The sequence below is a fragment of the Ovis canadensis genome, chromosome 2 (assembly GCF_042477335.2).
Source record: "Ovis canadensis isolate MfBH-ARS-UI-01 breed Bighorn chromosome 2, ARS-UI_OviCan_v2, whole genome shotgun sequence".
Taxonomy (NCBI): Eukaryota; Metazoa; Chordata; class Mammalia; order Artiodactyla; family Bovidae; genus Ovis; species Ovis canadensis.
In genome coordinates, this window is record NC_091246.1 from 30,821,911 (window position 1) to 30,843,477 (window position 21,567).

General features: G+C 44.5%; 1 long non-coding RNA gene across 2 annotated transcripts in view; it reads right to left on the bottom strand.

Annotated features, from left to right (window-relative positions):
- Nucleotides 1–1,658: 1,658 nt before the first annotated feature.
- Nucleotides 1,659–21,567, bottom strand: part of LOC138432559 (uncharacterized) — a 78,541-nt gene continuing 58,632 nt past the window's right edge. The window contains exons 1-3 of one of the 2 annotated variants that reach the window (XR_011253897.1): nucleotides 3,565–4,583; nucleotides 3,127–3,245; nucleotides 1,659–2,344 (exon numbers count right to left, since the gene is read on the bottom strand). This is a non-coding gene — a long non-coding RNA (uncharacterized lncRNA). Of the gene's footprint in view, nucleotides 2,345–3,126; nucleotides 3,246–3,564; nucleotides 4,584–21,567 lie in introns of those variants that run through there. The other variant, XR_011253898.1, reaches the window with a different exon arrangement.

Below are 21,567 nucleotides of genomic sequence, written 5' to 3' on the forward strand. Positions count from 1 at the left end.
AAGACAGGACAAATATCAGAAGCTGGGACCATTCTTGTCATAGACTAGGGAACCTCCCTATCTCTCTCTTAGTTGAGTATTCCCAGAAGCAGACCCTTAGACAAGAATTTGCGTGTAAGTAAGTAGTTCATTCCATATAGGATGCTAGGAAACACCTGTGGAAGTGGGGAAGTGAGATGGGGTAGGATAAGCCCCTAATTACAGATGCATCATCCAGCAAGCTACCACTGTAGACAACTGGAGCTTGATCCCTTGGAGGAATTCTGGAAATTACCATGGAATTTTCTAGAGTCCATCATCATATTCTAGGAAATGATGCAGGCACACCTATGTCTCTGAAGCATTCCACCCAATGGGCAAGGGCACTTATACACCAGCTTCCTACAGCGTTGGAGGGGTGTTGCTGGGGGAGCGAAAAGTTACGAATTCCCTGCACTTCTGCCTTCACCTTTGTGTCACCTAAGGACACAAAGAAAGCCCTTCAGTAAAGAGATGCAGGGGCTTCCCTGGCAGCTCAGCAGTAAAGAATCTACCTGCCAATGCAGGAGATGTGGGTTCAATCCGAGTCTGGAAGATCCCTTGGAGAAGGAAATGGCAACCCAGTCCAGTATTCTTGCCTGGGAAATCCCATGGACAGAGGAGCCTGGTAGGCTACAGTCCATGGAGTTGCAAAGAGTCAGAACCAACTTAATGATTAAACAACAACAAAGAGAAGCAGGGACTAGCTGCTAGAAATCACTATGCATTAAAAGGGCAAGGGTGAGGAGGTACTGACCAGAGGCATGCAGTAACTGCTGCCCCAACGGTCTTTGTCCTCTTCAATGGGGGTTAAGCATCAGACTTGGTAGCTGACCTCAACCTTTAGATAAAAATGATGAAATGATGTGATACCACCACTAAAAGCTCATATATCAGGTGAAGTGAAGTGAAGTTGCTCAGTCGTGTCTGACTCTTTGCGACCCTGTGGACTGTAGCCTACCAGGCTCCTCTGTCCATGAGATTTTCCAGGCAATAGTTCTGGAGTGGATTGCCATTTCCTTTTCCAGGGGATCTTCCCAACCCAGGGATCGAACCCAGGTCTCCCACATTGTAGACAGACGCTTTACTGTCTGCACCACCAGTATGCTGATATATGCTCCTCCCAAAAAGCCTCTGGGTAGATATTATGATCACAGAGAAGATAATTGGCCATCACAGTTTGAGTAGCTTCTGTAGAGTCTTGCCAGTGGTAAGGCTGGGACTTCAACCTAGAGTCCATTATCATAAACTCTCCCTATGTGGTCAGTACGGAATTCTTGCCCAGGCACATCCCCTTCTGCAGGTAATGGCTCCTCCCACGCCCCCTTCCCCAGGAGGCACAGTGAGGTTTTTGTAGCATATGATTGAGCCCTCCCATCTTGCTACAGCTTTGGGGACCAAAGGATGGGAAGTTGACCATTTGACAATCCAGGCGCCTATGTAGCCAGACTTGAAAAAATGAACTAAATAAATCAGATTCCTGTCCTGGATTCAGAATTGATAACTGGAAAACTAGGAGATAGCAAAGTGAACTGGGGGGTGAATGCAGCAGAGTTACTTGTGAAGTGAACAGGCCTTGTTTTGAACTCCCAGGGGTCATTCCCCTTTATCTTGGTCCCCTCACATCACTTCCTTCTTCATTTTTTTTTTCCTTTTTTAATTTTCAAGAACTACCTTCTCTATTAGGCAATTATAGTGTCTTACTGTCAGTCAAGATGTCAAGACACCTGTTGCCTTTGGCTCAAGATGCCACTGACACATGCTAGGATAACAGGACTCCTCCCCTCTTGAGAACTTGACTCTTGAGTGGAGGGACTCTAGGAAAAAAGCAACAGAGATCAGTGCTTGGAAGTGACTGTCCCCTCTTCCCTGTCACCTGATCAATGGAGTGTCCTTTCGGAGGCCTAGACATTAGCTTTTTCTTTCACTCCGTGTGCTGTCCTGCAGCCTACTGTTGGTATCCTGCCATACCCCTGGCCCTCACTGCACCCTTACTCACTGTTCCAGTTATCTGGTGCTGCTTAACAAACCACCCCATAACTTAGCAGAGTAAAACAATAATTTATTATTACTTCTCATGGCTGTGGAGGTTGATAGGATCGACTGGGTGGTTCTCACTTGAGGTCTCTGGTATCGTGCAGCCAGTCTAAAGCCAAGGCCCACTTCATCTGAAGGCTTCTTCATGCAGCTCTGTGGTGTTTGGTCTGGGATGGCTGGAGTGGCTTGGGGCTGGCACGGCATCTCTCCATATGGCTAGATTGGGCTTCCTCACAGCATGGTGGTCTTGAAGTAGCTGGACTTCCACAGGTGCTGGCTTCTCCCAGAGCTAGTGTTTCAAGAGACTCGGGTATAAGCTGCAAGGCATCATTTTCACAGTATTCTATTTCTTAAAAATCACCAGCCCACCCAGATTCAAGGGGGCAGAGGAATAGACTTCATCTCTCAATAGGGAGATAGGTTCTATCTACATGGAAAGAAGAAATTGATGAATGCTAGCCGTCCTGGGGGCTTCCCTGGTGGCTCAGTGGTAAAGAATCCACCTGCAATGCAGGAGACAAAGGAGACGTGGGTTCAGTCCCTTGTTGGGAAGATCCCCTGGAGGAGGGTATGGCAACTCACTTCAGTATTCTTGTCTGAAGCATCACATGGACAGAGAAGCCTGGCAGGGCCGCACAGAGTTGGACATGACTGAAGCAACTTAGCAGGCAAAGAGCAGTGAGTGGCAGAAAGTAGAAGGTGGCCAGAGAAGGGAGCCATGTAGGAGCCTTGATGTCCAAGCACCAGCCCAGGTCACGTCCCTCCAGGACAGTAAAGTCACAGAGAAGAATGCCCTGTGGAGGAGAAGGACGGAGCAAGTCCTCAAGGAGAGAAAAAGTCGCCAGAGTGGCCGTGATGCAACTCTCTTCAGTCCGTCCTGTGATTCCCACTCTCCAGGGAATTTCTTGCTGTGACTGAACCCTTTCCATGGAAGCAAGCAGTCCACAGGTGAAAAGGGCCAGGTCAAGGCATGGAGACAACTCCTCTCAGCAGTCAGGGGTTTCCACAGAAATCTTTTCCCCTCCCTCTGCCTCTTTCCTCACACCCCACCCTACAGGGGACTAGCCTTACCTGTGAGCTCTGTGATTCAGACAGCCTATGAAATGTCCTCCTGCCCCAAACACCTCCATTAACAAGGCTTAGGACGATTACTGGAAGTGAGGGCATCCAGTTGCTTTCTTAAAACACATCTGAGGACAAAAAAATTGAGAAAATGTGAACTTTGAGGGGATGTAGTAAGACATTTAGTGAGAGACTGGCAGGAACCCAGAGAACAATCTGAGGGCGCTGTATGCATAGGGACAAGAAGAGACAATACTTGAGGGAAGGAGAGGGGCAGAGGCAGGGAACAGCAAAGGTGCCCAGGACCATCCCTGCCTGGGGGAACTGAGAAAACCACACTTAACTTTGGAGCAAGACACAGTTTGTAGGATTTCTTTTTAGAACTAAGGGATAAAGAATTGCATGGATATCTAACCAATGCTTTCATTCTATATTGGGTATTTATACCTGAAAGTGAAAGTGAAGTCTCTCAGTCGTGTCCAACTCTTTGCGACCCCATGGACTGTAGCCTACCAGGCTCCTCCGTCGGTGGGATTCTCCAGGCAAGAGTACTGGAATGGGTTGCCGTTTCCTTCTCCAATTTATACCTGAGGGCCTGAAAACTCTAGAAACAGACGTTCCCCTACCATGTAAGAAAACAGTGATTTGAAAAACATAGGAAGCTCCTGATGTGAAAAGATTCAAGGATTTATTCAAATATTATAAAACCAGCAAAATTTGACCCTTTTAGACTGGGTTCACAGTAGAATATCTAGATAACTTACCGTCTAACTGGAATACCTCTGAGAGTGAAATTGTTGTTGTTTAGTTGTTAAGTTGTGTCCAACTCTTTGCCACCCCATGGACCGCAGCACACCAGGCTTCCCTGTCCTTCACTATCTCCCAGAGTTTGCTCGAACTCATGTCCATTGAGTCTGTGAGATGTCCATCCAACTGCCTCATCCTCTGTCACCCTCTTCTCCTCCTGCCCTCATTCTTTCCTAACAGAAATATAGCATTGTTCATAATTAAGCCAACTTTTTCACTCTCCTCTTTCATGTTCATCAAGAGGCACTTTAGTCCTTCTTCACTTTCTGCCATGACGGTGGTGTCATCTGTGTATCTGAGATTATTGATATTTCTCCCAGCAATCTTGATTCCAGCTTGTGCTTCCTCCAGCCCAGCGTTTCTCATGATGTACTCTGCATAGAAGTTAGATAAGCAGGGTGACAATATGCAGCCTTGACGTAGTCCTTTTCCTATTTGGAACCAGTCTGTTTTTCCATCACTTCATGGCAAATAGATGGGGAAACAATGGAAACAGTGAGAGACATTATATTTTTGGGCTCCAAAATCATTGCAGATGGTGACTGCTGCCATGAAATTAAGACATTTCCTCCTTGAAAGAAAAGCTATGACCAACCTAGACAGCATATTAAAAAGCAGAGACATTTGCCAGCAAATGTCCGTCTAGTCGTGGTTTTTCCAGTAGTCATGTATGGATGTGAGAGTCGGACTACAGACAAAACTGAATGCTGAAGAACAGAAGCTTCTGAACTGTGGTGTTGGAGAAGACTCTTGAGAGTCCCTTGGACTGCAAGGTGATCCAACCAGTCAATCCCAAAGGAAATCAGTCCTGAATATTCATTGGAAGAACTGATGCTGAAGCTGAAATTCCAATACTTTGGTTACCTGATGGCAAAGAACTGACTCATTGGAAAAGACCCTGATGCTGGGAAAGATTGAAGGCAGGAGGAGAAGGGGACAACAAAGGATGAGATGGCTGGATGGCATCACCGACACAATGGACATGAATTTGAGTAAACTCTGGGAGTTGGTGATGGACAGGGAAGCTTGGCGTGCTGCAGTCCATAGGGTCGAACACAAATGAGCAATTGAATAATTAAACCAGGACAACAAATATCTCCCAGGATTTTCAAGCAAACCATGACAGAGGTTCAGGAGCCCCAAGACGTGTTCTGCTTTCCCCTAGTGGGAGGCATCTTTGGCTAGCGGGTGAAAGTCTACCATAGACACCTAAATAAAACTTGTAATTTCCATATTCCTCCTTGGTGGGATGGGCGAGTGAAAAATGCCCTAGTCGTAGAACTGAAAGACTTGCAATCAAGTCTGGCTCTACCCCTTCCTAACTGAGAGAACTTCAGATCTCTGAACCTCAATCAGCCCAATTTCCTCTTCTGGAAAATGAGGAGCATTCCGCCCCATTCACAGGTTGTTGTGAAGATTAAAAATTAATATATGAAAAAGCACTTTGTAGGCTCTTGTTCAACAAATGTGTGGTGTTATTTGCCCATTCAGTGGTAAATCTGCACAACCTCAATGCATAAAATAGCTTAACCCTGGTACATGATTTCTTAAAAAGCTATGAAAAGAATTGTCCTGTTTCCATTCTGGCTTCAGTATGAATAAATTCTGAGACTTGTCCTATTTCAGCCCACCAGGCCCCTCCTTTCATTTCAACTTGAATGCAGCTTTTGACCCCTGAACTTTTAGCACCTTTCTCATTGGGGAGAAAGAACAGTTCCACATGTAAGTGAAAACGCACGTATGTTCCTTGACTCTGCCTGACGCCACTCAGTTTCACCAAGAACAGGCAACAGAAGTAACTTGTATTCAGCCCTTAGACGTCTTCATGGCCAGCTTGAGAGGTAATGTGGAAAAACTTATAGGGGCACAAGAAGAGTAATATGGGGGTTTTCAACAGTAAAAGAAGACCACACACATGGTCCCATGTGGATTGCACCCTGGACCATCTTCAAAAACTTAGAAGTTGCATTCTCTGCAGCCATGCGCAGCCCTGGTTTAATTAAATGTAGGCCACAAATGGGCTGCCAAACACAGTGCCGAAACGCTGTTGATTTCTGCGGTAGAAATTTCCCACTGCTCTGTGTTCCTGATAAGAGAGTACATGTGGAGAGTACAACCTGAACATTTGGCAGATGGTCCCATCTGTTTTTCCATCATTTTGAATTTAGCAGGAAAACCTCAAGATGTGTTTTGACACAAGCATGCTTTTTTCCTTTCTGCATTTTGAAATGGCTGTGTTTGGAGGCTAATTAAATCCATATGCTTCTGATTCATTTACACTTAACTCATCAAAATGTTGTTTTGTAATAGCCATTTGAAGTCCAAGGCGCCTCTCTTGAGTCTTCTCTCTGAAAACCAGGAAGCTATGGTGTGCCAGCCAACCAGCAGGGTTCTCATACCAAAAGGTTCAAATATGGTTCAAGACAAGATTTTATATCCAGGAGATTCTAGTGGTTAGGAATTGTCCTAAAGCATCACTGTCAAGCATAGGGTGTGGCTTTAAATCTTCTGTTACTATCTGAAGATACTCAATGCTCAAAATAGTAGAAAACAATTTATGAGAGAAAAAAAATTATGCTAGAATCACTGGCACCAACAGGAAATTTTAGTTTAAATGGCAGTTGGGTGGTTTTCCCAATTTTTTTTTAAGATTTTTTAAAAAGAGTTTTTATTAGACATAACTGGGATTTATAACCAAAGACTTCATTCCAACCCTTACCCAGAATAAGTAGTCTCTATGTATATCTATTCTCATTATCAGATCCTATGTGTGCTTTGAAAAATTATCCATAACTTGAAGTTAAAGCAAAAGTATTATTCCTCTTCTTTCAATGTCATACTAAGGTCTTGTCTAAAAAGCCCTCCAGAAGCTAGAGTTTATTGTGAAATTTTAATACCATAGGCATACTATATATCTGTTTATATGCTATATGTATATATGTTCTCTAATATGTTAAAGATTACAATTTTTCACATTTCCCCCAAGAACCAATTTTTACTCCACAAAGTACAATATCATCCCCTTTAAGAATGCATAATCTAGACTGTTACTGCTAAGTCACTTCAGTTGTGTCCGACTCTGTGCAGCCCACCAGGCTCCCCCATCCCTGGGATTCTCCAGCCAAGAACACTGGAGTGGGTTGCCATTTCCTTCTCCAATGCATGAAAGTGAAAAGTGAAAGTGAAGTCACTCAGTCGTGTCCGACTCTTCGCAACCCCATGGACTTCAGCCTACCAGGCTCCTCTGCCCGTGGGATTTCCCAGGCAAGAGTACTGGAGTGGGGTGATAATCTAGACTAGTGGTGTCCAATAGAAATGAGATATAAGCCACATATATGATTTAAAATTTTCTAGTAGCCACAATTAAAAAGTCAAAAGAGACAGGCAAAATCAATTTTCATATCACATTTTATTTAACTTAGACTACCCAAAATGGCAGAAAGTGAAGAGGAACTAAAATGCCTCTTGATTAAAGTGAAAGAGGAGAGTGAAAAAGTTGGCTAAAAGCTCAACATTCAGAAAACTAAGATCATGGCATCTGGTCCCATCACTTCATGGGAAATAGATGGGGAACCAGTGGAAACAGTGTCAGACTTTATTTTTGGAGGCTCCAAAATCACTGCAGATGGTGATTGCAGCCATGAAATTAAAAGACGCTTACTCCTTGGAAGGAAAGTTATGACCAACCTGGATAGCATATTCAAAAGCAGAGACATTACTTTGCCAACAAAGGTCCATCTAGTCAAGGCTATGGTTTTTCCAGTGGTCATGTATGGATGTGAGAGTTAGATTGTGAAGAAAGCTGAGCACCGAAGAATTGATGCTTTTGAACTGTGGTGTTGAAGAAGACTCTTGAGAGTTCCTTGGACTGCAAGGAAATCTAACCAGTCCATTCTGAAGGAGATCAGTCCTGGGTGTTCATTGGAGGGACTGATGCTGAAGCTGAAATTCCAATACTTTGACCACCTCATGCGAAGAGCTGACTCATTGGAAAAGACTCTAATGCTGGCAGGGATTGGGGGCAGGAGGAGAAGGGGACAACAGAGGATAAGATGGCTGGATGGCATCACCGACTTGATGAAGACGAGTTCGATTAAACTCCAGGAGTTGATGATGGACAGGGAGGCCTGGTGTGCTGTGATTCATGGGGTCGCAAAGAATCAGACATGACTGAGTGACTGAACTGAACCTAAAATGTTATCATTTCAGCAGGTAATGAGTATAAGAACTTCCTGAGATATTTCATATTCTTTTTTTCTTACCAACATTTCAAAATCCAGTCTGTGTATTATGCTTAAAGCATAATTTGCTTTTGACTAGTCATGTCTCAATGCTCAATGGCCACATGTGGCCAGGGGCTCCCGTACTGGACAGTATAATTGTTGTAAATGATTCAGAATGTGACTGTATTTATTTTTTTGGCCTACCTAAAAGCCAGACTTATTCTCAGACCTCTTGCACACAGCAGAGACTATGTCTGTGGACCTCTGGAGATATGTAGGTTGAAGTTGGAGATGCACTGAGTTAGGCATTTCCCACACAATAAGGTTGCTTAGTCTAACAGGAGTTTACTGTGAGGATGAGAAGAGTGTTGAGGGAAAAAACCTATCTCATCAAACCTCATTGAGAAATGAAAAGCTATTTCTTGCCAATTGGCATTTACAGTAGCTCTAGTGGTCGGGGGGCCTCTCAAAGCTACTTGTCACCTTACTCAGCCCCTGACTCCCCACTTCTTTCTACTCTCTACCCCCTATCTCTGCACCACATAGCTTCCGCTGCCACGTGGCTTCTCATTCTTTCCAGGTGCATATCTGCTTCTGCAACTCTCCACCAACAGCTTTCTCTGATCCTAGCCACCTGGAGCTGTATGCCTCCCATCCCAGCCACCCAGGTGGTGGGTTCAGACCAGTGGCTCAGCGTATAGCACCTCTTTGAAATGGAGCCTTCTGTCCAGCACCTTGGTGCAAGTCCCTTCATCAGAACCAGCTCCCGGCAGAAAGAAGAACTGAGAGAAGAGACTGCCTACACAATGCCTCCCTTCCCTGCAGCCCTACCCCAGCCCCTCCTGACTTTCCAAGCGGAAGTTCTCTGCAGAGTCTTACCTCACCAGCCACACTGAAAGGTAAGAAAAAAGGAGGCAGAAAGAGAACAAAGAAACAGCCTTTTCAATCTTTCTAAAGTTGCAACTCAAAAAACTCTACTCCCTCCACAGCAGTCCTGTTTTTCATGGGACTCTAATTTGTGACCTGCTTTTAGAACGCTTCCTACTTGAACATAGAGTTAGGCAGAAGGAGAGAAGAGAAGGGAGGCTGAGCTTACCCGAGAAGTAAGAGAACTTCCAAACTTCTGGTGTCGGATTGCACTATAGAGCTCTTTGGTGCTGCTCACTCCATGTGTATATATACACATGTATACCACCCATCTTTGTCTTTAAAGTGATATTAAAAGCATGTTGCAGTCATTTAGGACAGTAGCTCTCAACCAGGAGGGATTTTGCTCCCCCTTCCCAAGGGGATATTTGCAATGTCAGAAGGCATTTTCAGTTGTCAAGCTGAGGCTAAGGTTGCTTGCTGGCATCCAGTGTGTAGAGGCCTGGCTTTCTGCTCAGTATCCTTCAAGGCACTGGACAACCCCCATAACAAAGAATTATCTGATCCAAAATGTTAGTAGTGCCAAGATTTAAAAACTCTGAGCTTTAGGGAAATAATTTTTTCCACTGGTGACAGAACAAGGGAGACTGAGGCAGAAGAGACTGGAGTGAAAGGTAAAGTGACCTAGAAGCATGTTGGACAATTGGAGAGTGTGTAACTGAACACATAGCCTCCACTTGGGTGTTTGAGAGACCTTTTTATTGTGTTATTACGACAAGGTAAAGACATGAATCATAAGGATGACTTGGGAGAGACAGTAAAATCTATGCCTCTGATTGTCTGAGTGCCAAGTCCAGCCAGAATCCATGACTTCTTGAAAGATGAGAGCTTGTCTACACCTATGATGTTCCATAGAAGACACATAAAACACTGTGCTGAAGAGGTGGCCGGAGCATAAAAGACAGATTTTGTTAAACCTCTGGTCTGGTCCCAGTGAAACACGGGGTTCTCCTTCTCCTCCCAGGGGGTATTTGCACAAAATGTGTGCAGAGTCCTGGAGAGCCAGGAATTCACTAATCCTTGGTCGTTTCCTCATTCATTCTTCTATGAGCAGGATTTCTAAGATCATTTCAGTTCCCGATGGGGAAGTCCCTTCTGTCATCCTTGTTTTACAGACAGGAAATCTGAAGCACAGAGAGGCTGAGTAAGTTGCCAGCAGTTTTACAGCTGGTGATGTGCAGAGGCAGGGTGCAAACCAGATCTGTCTGATTTGACCTAACTTGACACACTGCCAGGCCATGCTGCTGCTCATCACTGGGACCTTGGTTGTCGGAGGCTGACACCTTTGGATGGTTAAAGTGGGCACATGCAAATGTTTCCATCTGCCCAGCATCTCCTCTAAACCATAGCACGGAGCCTTTGCTTGACTGGAGAAAGCACAAGAAGAGACCATGTTCTCACGGGCTGCTGTTCTTCCTCTCTTCCTTCCCTGTCCCCAAGGCCCTCTGAACTAGAAGGCCCAGGCACCGCTCAGGAGGAAACAAATGCAAAGATACAAGGAGGCAAGCTTGTTCCTGAGGACTCTCTCAGTTGTTATAAGGAGTAAATGAAACTCATAGTTGACCCCAGCCCCGCAGAGCTGGCACCAGGAAGAACACAAGCATTTTTCAAACGCTCTTCCAGGAGGGGAGGTGAGCTCACTTCCTGAGGGAATTACCACAGGGGGTGTCTGCGGGGGCCAGCCAGGCCTGGCTTTCAAACATCTGAAACAGCCCACGGTGTAATCAAGCATGAATATTGATTCAAATAAATTATGCATGTTTATACACTCGTTTATTATTTTATTCACACGCTCGCTTCATGAAGTTAGTCTGGGCAACTGCCATGGGGCTAGTCAGCTCTTGGATGCTGTAAAAACCAGTTGCTTTGAAATATTTGGTGGCCAAAGGGAAATCCAAGTCATTAGTGAAAATTATAACCAAATCGACAGCAAGTTTCTGTCATCTGGTAGGGCCTTGGTGAGTGCAAGTCATCAGGGTCAGATGTTGCCCCATTCTTCAGGTTTTCATGAGAAGTAGAAGAGCAAATATGGATGCCTTCAGAGCATTCTAGCAATTATCATTTTAACAAATAGGGCTCTTTTCTAATATTCACATTCCTTTCGCATGGCCTCATGAAAACACAAACATTCACTCCATCCTCAAAAAATGCAGGCACTCTGGGAGGAAAGAGCTACCCTCTCAGCCCCATAGCCAGGCTGGAGGAAGCAGAGATTAATATCAGATCCCGGATTATAAACTTGATTGTTTCTGACTCAGCTGATAAACTCGGTCATACCTCTGGGGGCTTATAGTGCCCTGCTCTTGGGGCCTTTTGGGGAAGGCACATCTCTTCTGGAAGAGACCCTTGGAGGCACCCATCCACAAGACCTGACCTGTATGATAGGTGACAGCAGGGGAGAGTCAGCAGACCTGCCTGTCTACTCCCAGATGGGAAGTAAACTGGGTAGAGCCCAGCTCTGAGAGCTCTCTGCCTCTTGATGTGGCAGTCTGGCAGCAGGCGGAGACTCCGTGCAGGAGGCTGGGTTACAGTGGTCCAGGCTTGCCCTGAAGATGGGGCTTCCTCCCTCAAGAACCACATTTTAGAGAGAACAGAGAGGTAATCCTAAAGCCCTATATTTTGAAGACTAAAGCTAATATTGTCCTTTCACCTTCAGCTGATTTCTGGTAGCTACTGACACTTGGTCCCCAATCCCAAAGGGAACGAGAATAAAGAATTTGGATTTCCTCAGCGCATGATCAAAGAACCTTATGTACTTTGTGATTAATCTCAGTGCCCTATTTTTATCTTGATAATTCTTAAAGAATTGCATTAAGAGTTATGAATGTTTAAATTAATACATGAATTTACCTCGGTATTTTATGGGTTATTTTCAAATTTCATTGTTGGAGAGAAATGAAAGTAGACTAAGACCCAACCAAACTAAGGAAAAAAAAATCAACATTGAGCTGTTAACATGAATAAAGTAGATCCTTCTAGTCACAGAAAACAGAGTAGCCAGAGGACTTTGAAGCCAAACGCCCCAGTAATAGATTCAAGTAAAATGAATCACCACAACTCACTCATCAATTATGTATTGAGTAGCATTTCCTCCAAGGATAACTCCTAGCAAGACATTTCCCCAAGGTTTCCCCACAAGGAGATTCTGTATTTGCAGATTCAACAGATGATGTTCATTGTCCTTGCAGAATGCTGTACACGGAAGGGGAAGTATGGGTTCTTTAGGTTCTGCATGCATTCTGGACTTGGAAGTAATTGGTGCAAGAGCAATGAAGCAGAGTGAGTCAAGGAGCACTGTCCCCTTACTGCTCCACTCAGGTAAACCTTCTCTTCACATGAACGAGTGTGCAGAGGAGTGGGCTGGTGTCTGCATACACATACACATGCACACTTTACACATACAACACACTCTCTACACAAACACCATACAGACATACATAACACACATGTGCCACACACACACGACACACAATGCACACTAACCCAACGCATACCACACAAACACTGCACACACACACACACATCACACACTCTCTACACAAACACCATACAGACATACATATAACACACATGTGCCACACACACACTATACACAATGCACTACATACACAATGCACACTAACCCGACACATACCACACAAACACTGCACACACACACATCACACACTCTCTACACAAACACCATACAGACATACATATAACACACATGTGCCACACACACACTACACACAATGCACTACACACACAAGGCACACTAACCCAACGCATACCACACAAACACTGCACACACACACACATCACACACTCTCTACACAAACACCATACAAACACACACACCACACTACACATATGCCATATACAACACACACAATGTACACACAAACACATACCACACAAATACCAGACACACACACGATATACATACCACACCACACACACTACACACACAACACAATGCACACACACACACCCTACACATACCACAGAAACACCACACATACACAAACGCACACGATACACAACCTTCATACACACTACATACACCCTACACTTACCACACGAACACCACGCACACACAATACAATGCACCACACATCACATATGCACACCACACACACACTGCACACAACACAGACCATTCATATTCATTCATACCACCCACGCAACAAGTACACACAGACCACACATCTACACACACATCTGTAAGCCTTGAGAGCGCAGGTAGCACTCCCATTGTGCCAATCTATGGTCAGTATCTGAAGAGCAAACAAGGGCTTAACTAGCTCGGGGCCTAATTTCGGACACCATTGTACAACTGGGTAGCCAAGTGTAACAACATCCTGTGCCCCTTCCAGGCGCACAATAGACTGGGCCTCTCTCAGCTGGGAGAGGCCACATTGTGAGTCGCTAATTTTACCGAAACAAAATGGACTGCTTTCCTCATCCTAGGAAATGTGAGTGGCACTGATTGTATGAATTTGTGAAAAGGGGCAGTAAACCTCAACACAAAATGAGCACTCCTCTTGAGCATTTTTTAGAGCAAAATAAATAAACATTTTTAAAAAGTCGAAGCAAGCTCTGATTTGCAGTTTTCTGGGTACTCCCCATATTTCCATCAGTAAGGGAAGAGTTAAAGGCTAGCAAATACTATAAAGTATGAGTCGCTCAGTCATGTCTGGCTCTTTGCGACCCCATGGCCTATAGCCCACCAGACTCCTCTGTCCATAAATTCTCTAGGCAAGAATACTAGAGTAGGTAACACTTCCTTTCTCTAGGTTATTCTCCCGACCCAGGGATCAAGCTCGAGGTGTCCTGCATTGCAGGCCAGATTCTTTATTGTCTGAGCCACCGGGGAAGCCCCAGAAAATACTATAAAGCCCTTAAATAGAAAGAGGCTGGTCTCCAAGATGTAGCATCCAGCAGGAAAAAAATTAAGGGACCAAATGTTGCACAGAGTATGAAGCCACTCACGTAGAAAAAGAACTTGATTCCTTAGCCACATACATAGAAGAAGGACTTGAAGGATCCACTCCAAACTCAACAATTGTTACCTCTCAGGTAGAAAATGAAATTGCCCAGGAAGGAGAAGCAAGTAGTGAAGAGGCCTTTCACATTGTACTCTGTGTATTCCTAACTCATCTGAACGACTGAGAAAGAAGAATGTACTTTGGTATTACTTGTATAATTTTAAAAAGCAACACCAAAAGAAACATAACAGAAGAATAGAAAAAAATTAGATTACATTCATAAGAATTACAATTTTTTAAATGCCTTGCCTCAGTTGGCAGGACATCCTGGATTTGGGACATATTTTTAAGCTGAAGACACTTTCAAGTTGGCTAGTAGAAAGCACAGTTTAAGACACCGAGAGGTGCATTTTAAGTCTCTTGCAGGCTTATAATGCCTGTGTTGAGCAGAGGAGCTCCAGGAGCTTGATGGCACCAGGTGTCACCTCAGGCAGGAAGCCTGGGGTCAGATCATCCAGGTTACAACTCTGTCCTGCCCACTTTATTCCTGGATGGCAGATGCCATTCCCTTTGCCTTTCTAAGTCTCAGTTTCCTAGTCTGTAGAACAGAGTTTAAAGTAGTATCTACCTTTGTTTTCAGTCCCTCAGTCCTGTCTGATTCTTTGCAACCCCACAGAATGTGACCCCATTCCAGGCTTCCCTGTCCTTCACCATCTCCCAGAGCTTGCTCAAACTCATGTCTATTGAGTCAGTGATGGTATCCAACCATCTCATCCTCTGTCATCCCCTTCTCCTCCCACCGTCAATCTTTCCCAGCATCAAGGTCTTTTCCAGTAAATTGGCTTTTCACATCAGGTAGCCAAAGTATTGGAGTTTCAGCTTCAGCATCATTCCTTCCAATGAATATCCAGGGTTGATTTCCTTTAGGATTGGCTGGTTTGATCTCCTTGCAGTTCAAGGGACTGTCAGGAGTCTTCTCCAGCACCATAGTTCAAAGGCATCAGTTCTTCAGTGCTCAGCCTTTTTTGTTGTCCAGCTCTCACATCTGTACATGACTACTGGAAAAACCATAGCTTTGGCTATATGGACCTTTGTAAGCAGAGTAATGTCTCTGCTTTTTAATACATATCTGCCTTGCTGGTTGAAAAGAATGACAGAGACAAAATCCTGTGATAAACTTAAGCACTTCATGAAGTGCTCATATGTGATAATTGTTCTAGAAATATCAGCTATTGACTGAAGCGCTGCTATGAATTCTCACCAGAATGCATAATATCATCCTAAATCCAGAGTGAATGAGAAGATTCCATTAGCCAAGTCAAGTTTCAAGCTCACACATTCAACACAAGACAAGAAGTTGTTGAGCATTTTCTATGCACCAAACAATGAGGGCACTGTACTCCAGGGGTCTCCACTCAAAGAAATTAGCAATAATTCCAACAAAGAAGAAAAACACTAGCTGCCATGGAAGCATGTGGGTGTAGGTGTCACAGAACCCAGTCCCATCCCAGGGAGAGGGAGTCAAGTCAGTCTTCTTAGAGGAAGCAACATCTCAGACTGAAAAGGTTAAGTAGAATGAGAACATTTCCCAGACAGAACTCAGGAGCAAAAGCTCAGCAGTGAGAGGTAATAGGGCAGGCACCCAGCAACACAGGGAATTCAGGTGGAGCTGGAGGTGATGAGTTGGGGGAGAGCTAGTGAGTTAAACAGAAATCAAAGACCACTCATTCCTAATTTTCGCTATCACATCACACACCCCATGATAGGTTCCCCCAGCTGTGCTGATTGTATTGAACACTGTAGCCTGGCTCACTGAACCCTCCGCGGGGGAACTGTGTCAGGTTGGGGGGCCTTTATAGCACCAAGGGCAGGCCAGGGCTGGGGGAGAGAAGGGGGAAGTTAATGCCCACAGACAAGGTAAAACATCAACAAGTGTTCATGAACCTCACTGAGCAAGCCCCAGACAGGCCAGGGTAGCTAAAATGCCCACTGCACTCTCCCTTCATAGGCATGTACAGATCAAGATTTCCCAAGCCTGGATCTCAAGGGTTTTTTAATTCACTGTCTTCAGCGAGGCCAACACAGTAGCAAAGTGCCAAGGTGACATGCAGCAGGGAAAGGTTTTCAGTTCTTTTCAGTGGTGAACTTGTCATGTTCCTCAATGGGCAAAAAAATAGACCCACACTTAGAGCCTGGCCAAGTGGACATGGAGGTGGTGAAGTCCTGTACTTGAATGAAGCTCGTTGAAGTAAAGAGATAGGTCAACAATAGATCTTATCTTAAATCCTCTAGAATAGGGAATAAGGCAATTAATATTCATACTTATTATTTGTTCCCTTTTTTGATTAGGTTGAAAAATCATTGCTTTGAGTCTAGTTTTCCTTTCTGTCTCAAAGAATGTCCATGGATTGTTAGGGATTCAGCTTAGAAGAAATAATGGATTGAGGAATCCCAGGGCCCAGTGCTCCCACTGTCTTCAAAGAGCCAGGCAGTTATGCTTTATCACAGGACCCCAGCCCACCTAAATGGTTAGTCCCAGGTGTAGCCACTCCATGGACGAACCAAGAGGGAGTGAGCTGGGCCAGTGGGGTTCTCATGCTTAGGAACCTGACTTGAGAAAGGAGAGAATCAGGCTATGGGAACCCAAGCTGAAGGGATGCAGAAGAGGAGACATATAAAGTTCAGTAGAAGTCACAAGAGGCCATAAGCAAGCTAAAGTTTCTAGGAAACCAGATTATGAGCAAGAAGATGATGCACCAAGATGAAAAGGAGCCAGAAGATACAAACACAAGAAGGTGAGTCTGAGAGAGAGGCCTAGCCAAGGTGAAGGTGGGACACTGGAGAGAAGATGCGGGTGCTTTGGGGAGGAGGAACACATCAGGGAAGAAGCCCAAGGCATCCCAGCCCTGATCTTTCGCCCCCAGGAGGCTGACTCTTTTCCTAAATGGTAGGAGCCAGCCTGAGAGTGCTTCTGTTCCTGGAATCCCAAAGAACCTGGAAATGCAGATGAGACACCTGGATGAAAAATGTACATCCTAGGGACATCTTCAACTCGATGGACGTGAGTTTGAGCAAACTGTGGGAGATGGTGATAGACAGGGAAGCCTGGAGTGTGCTGCAGTCCATGGGGTCGCAAAGAGTCAGACACAATTGAGCGACTAAACAACAGGGATTGGAAGAAAGTGGGTATCTTTTTTGTTTGTTTTTACCAAAGCTCTGCTACTGGTTTCTGAAGAACTGTGAATCACAGGCATGGTGCAAAAAAAAGATGGATGTGGGAAACTTGTGTCTGAGTTTTATAAGAGTGGGTGGGTGGTGGATTCCACCACATCATGAACTTTTGACTCCATATGGTACTGGTTTCTAGGATAGAAAAATCAGAGCAAAGGAGGCAGTCACCAGGACCAGGAATGGCTTATGAAGAATCACTTTTGGCAGAATATGCACGTTTGCTTTTCTAAAAGGGGTGTGGAGGTTCAAAGAGCTCCAGGTACAATATGTTTTTGTCAGTTGACTTTCTTCACCTTTGCCACAATGTGAGAAAAAGTCTTTAAAATAAACTTCAGGACCTCCCAGGTGGCACAGTGGATAAGAATTCACCTGCCAGTGCTGGGGGCACAGGTTCAATCCCTGGTCGAGGAAGATTCCACATTCCCGGTAGCAACTAAGTCCGTCTGTCACAACCACTGATCTTGTGCTCTAGGACCCATGAGCCATAACTACTGAGCCTGTGCTGTAACTACTGAAGCCCAGGCACCTAGAGTAGCCCCCACTCACCACAACTAGAGAAAGCCCACACAAAGCCACAGAGATCCAGTTCAGCAAAAAAAAAAAAAAAAAAACAACAACAACACTTCAAAATCAAACATATCATCAAAGGTGGTGAATTAAGCACTTTGAAATAAACCTTCTCCCTCAGTCCTTGATAGCTCAGTTGGTAAAGAACCCACCTGCAATGCAAGAGACCCCAGTTCACTTCCTGGGTCGGGAAGATCTGCTAGAGAAGGGATAGGCTACCCACTTCAGTATTCTTGGGTTTCCCTTGAGGCTCAGCTGGTAAAGAAGGTAAAGAATCCACCCACAATACGGGTTCGATCCCTAGGTTGGGAAGATCCCCTGGAGAAGGGAAAACGCTACCCACTCCAGTATTCTGGCCTGGAGAATTCGATGGACTACAGCCCATGGGGTCACAAAGTGTTGGACACGACTGAGAGACTTTCACTTTCTCTTCAGTCCTGGAGCATTGTTTCCTTTGAATTTGACTTTCTCCAGCAATAATAATATGTGATTTGTCTGCTTTCCCAAATTCTTCCTACCCAATCACCACACTTTTTTATTACTAGGACAAGCCAAATAGCTCTCCCAGTTAGCCATAATTATATTAGCAGTTTGCTAAGGGCTTCTGCTTCATTCTCTGCTTCCTCATCCTCCACCGCGTTCTCCTTTTTAGTAGGAAGCAGCTTTTATCAATAGCCTATTTCCAGAAGCCAAAAAGCCTGTGTAAAAACTTTCAGCTATATCATATCCCCAGGATGCCCATTCCCCCAAGCAGAGAGAGGCTTCAAGTTGTCTTACTGTTTCTGAGTCCCACTCTTGTCTCCCTCCTCCACACATCCCTTCTCAGAAACCCAGTAGCAATTCTCATTTTTCCATCAACACCTGCTGTAGCTGTTTAGTGAAACTGGTTTAAAGTTGGAGGAGGTGTGTCAGAGCTCAGGTTTTATTAGAAGCTGAACGATGAGGAAGACATAGGAAGACAGAGACCTGGACTAGCAAAACTCTGTTTTCTGTCTCAATAGCTTGGATCTTCACTGGTTTTGTTGTTCTTTATGCTTCTAAATCACATGCAGGCTTTCTGCTGCCAGCCATGGACCCAGCCCTGGAGCCATAAACTTTGAGCAGATTACTGGTTCAAAAGCTTGAAGTACTCAATTAGACATTTGAGATGGACCCATTTACCTCAGGGAATGGAATTTCTGGTGCAATGTTGGGATGTTTGGTGAGATTGTCATACTAGATATCAGAGTCATCCTTGAAGACATAATGGAGATATTAATATTTTCAACCATCAAGATCTTTCCTGGTGTACTCCAGTTGAAATGATTATTATCCATGTAATACTGTTTGTCCTCTTCACTTAAAATGAAGAAATGCTAGGTCTTCTTGAACCACTGCAGCCAGCTGCAGGCAAGCTTGGGGTCTCTGCAATAAGGAACTGTTAACCTCAGCCACCATCTTGGATCCAACAATTATTAATATTTTTATCTCTTTTGACAGTGGTTTCGATCTCTAGCATTTCTCTTTGGTTCTTAGGATTTCCATCTCTTTGCTTTTGTTGTCCATTTGTTTTTGCATGCTGTCTATTTATCCTTTAGAGCCCTCAGCATATTAATCATAATTGTTTTAAATCCCAGGCTGCTAATTCCAGATCCCTGCTATGAAGCTTGCTTTGTCTCTTTAAATTCTGTGGGATTTTTTTTTTTCTCTTTGGTTTGCCTTGTAATTTTTTCTTGAGAGCTAGATATGGGGTAATGAGTAAAAGGAACTGCTGCAAATAGACCTTTAGAAAGTGGGCAGTGAAGCAAGGAAGCATTTAGTCTTATGATGAGGTCTCAGCATTTAGTGAGCCTGTGCCTCTAGACTGTGATTTTCACAAGTGTTCCCCGTTTTTTTCTTCCTCATCCACCATTAGGTGGGACTAGATGGCTAAAACTTACTATGTGTGGGTCACTCCTATGGCGGCACCCCTCTGGAGTTTTTCAACCTCAGAGTCATCCACACTGAACTTCCACCGATTCACCAATTTTCCTTCCAGTTTTCTTGCCATCCCATTTCCCAAAGCAGTTTCTGCTTGTGGATCTCCACTCCTGTAAGCCTTGGCTCCCTGGGTTCACCTGTCTTCAATCCTGAAGACAGCAGCTCTCCCTGTGTCTTCTTTCACAGATCCTAGAAGAGTTATTGAATTTTCAGTATGTTCAACTTTTTATTTATTGTTAGGACAAAGGAATGACTGCTACGTTCTTTACATGTGGAACTAGAAACAGAAAAGTGAAAGTGATGTCCAACTCAGTTATGTCCGACTCTTTGTGACCCCATGGACTGTAGCCTACCAGGCTTCCTCCATCCATGGAATTTTCCAGGGCAAGAGTACTGGAGTTGGTTGCCATTTCCTTCTCCAGGGGATCTTTCTGACCCAGGGATTGAACTCAGGTCTCCCACATTGCAGGCAGATTCTTTACCCTCTGAGCCACCAGAGAAGCCCCCGGAAAGTCTTCTACAATTTTTTCAAACCACTTTTGTCCCCACCACTATGCCATGAACAAAAGAAACGGAGCACTGTCATCAGTGTTCACGTTTTATGTTTCTGGTGGTACACTCTTAAAAACAAGAATTGCCCTCTAATCCATCATTTGACTTGAATCAAAAAAACCTAACAGAAATCATGGAAAAGCAAGGTCATTGATCTGAATGACTGCTTGAGTCTTTGGTGTTAAAGGGCCTTCCATGGGAAAGGAGGGTCCTCAAGTCTACTGATTTTAGATGGATGCTTACATCGGGTGCTCTGCTTACAGCAATGCTGAACTAATTCTGAAAGAGAAAGTGCCTGAAATGACAATGTTTGGGACATGTAGGAAGTACACAGGTAATTGTTTCTTCTGAATGGAATTAGTGCTGGCAAGAGGAGACCAGTGATTTGGGAAGATCATTTCTTTTGGTGATTTTGTTAATTATCTGTGACAAGATATGGTAAAATAGTTCAACATCATCTCCAACATTGTCTAGAAGGTGTCCCTGCTCTATAGAGGCTAAAAAAGGGAAACATCACCCTTTCTAGACTCCGCTAGAGTCTAGTTGCTCAGTCATGTCTGACTCTTTGAGAGCCCATGGATTGTAGGCTTTCAGGCTCCTCTGTCTATGGGGTTTTTTTCTTTTTCAGGCATGAATACTGGAGTGGGTTGTCATTTCCTCTTCCAGAAGATCTTTCCAACCCAGAGATCAAACCCATATCTCCTGTGTCTCCTTCATTGCAGGCAGATTCTTCACCTGATGAGCCACTGAGTACATCCAGATACCCTAAGAAGTAATTATTGGACCCAGTTGAAACTGCATTCTCAAGGGAGTGGGCAAGTGCTCTATATTGTATTAAACAGATGCATCCATAAGAGACTTGTAAATCAGCAAGGAACAATAGAAGGTGGCATAGTGAGGGAAGTGGGATCTCCTGGAAAGCATGGAGATGGAGGCATTTGTTCTGTGGCAAATGGCCAAGTTTCTCCCTGTGGTCCCACTATATGATCTGGGTACTTGGTAGTGCGGACAGTGAGGTTTCTGTGAAAAAATTTTCATTGCATGGTTGGTATTTCTTCTAGTGACTTATTCCTGACTATGTAGTATCCAAGCTTCAGTTCAGTTCAGTTCAGTTCAGTCGCTCAGTCATGTCTGACTCTTTGCGACACCATGAATCGCAGCACGCCAGGCCTCCCTGTCCATCACCAACTCCCAGAGTTCACTCAGACTCACATCCA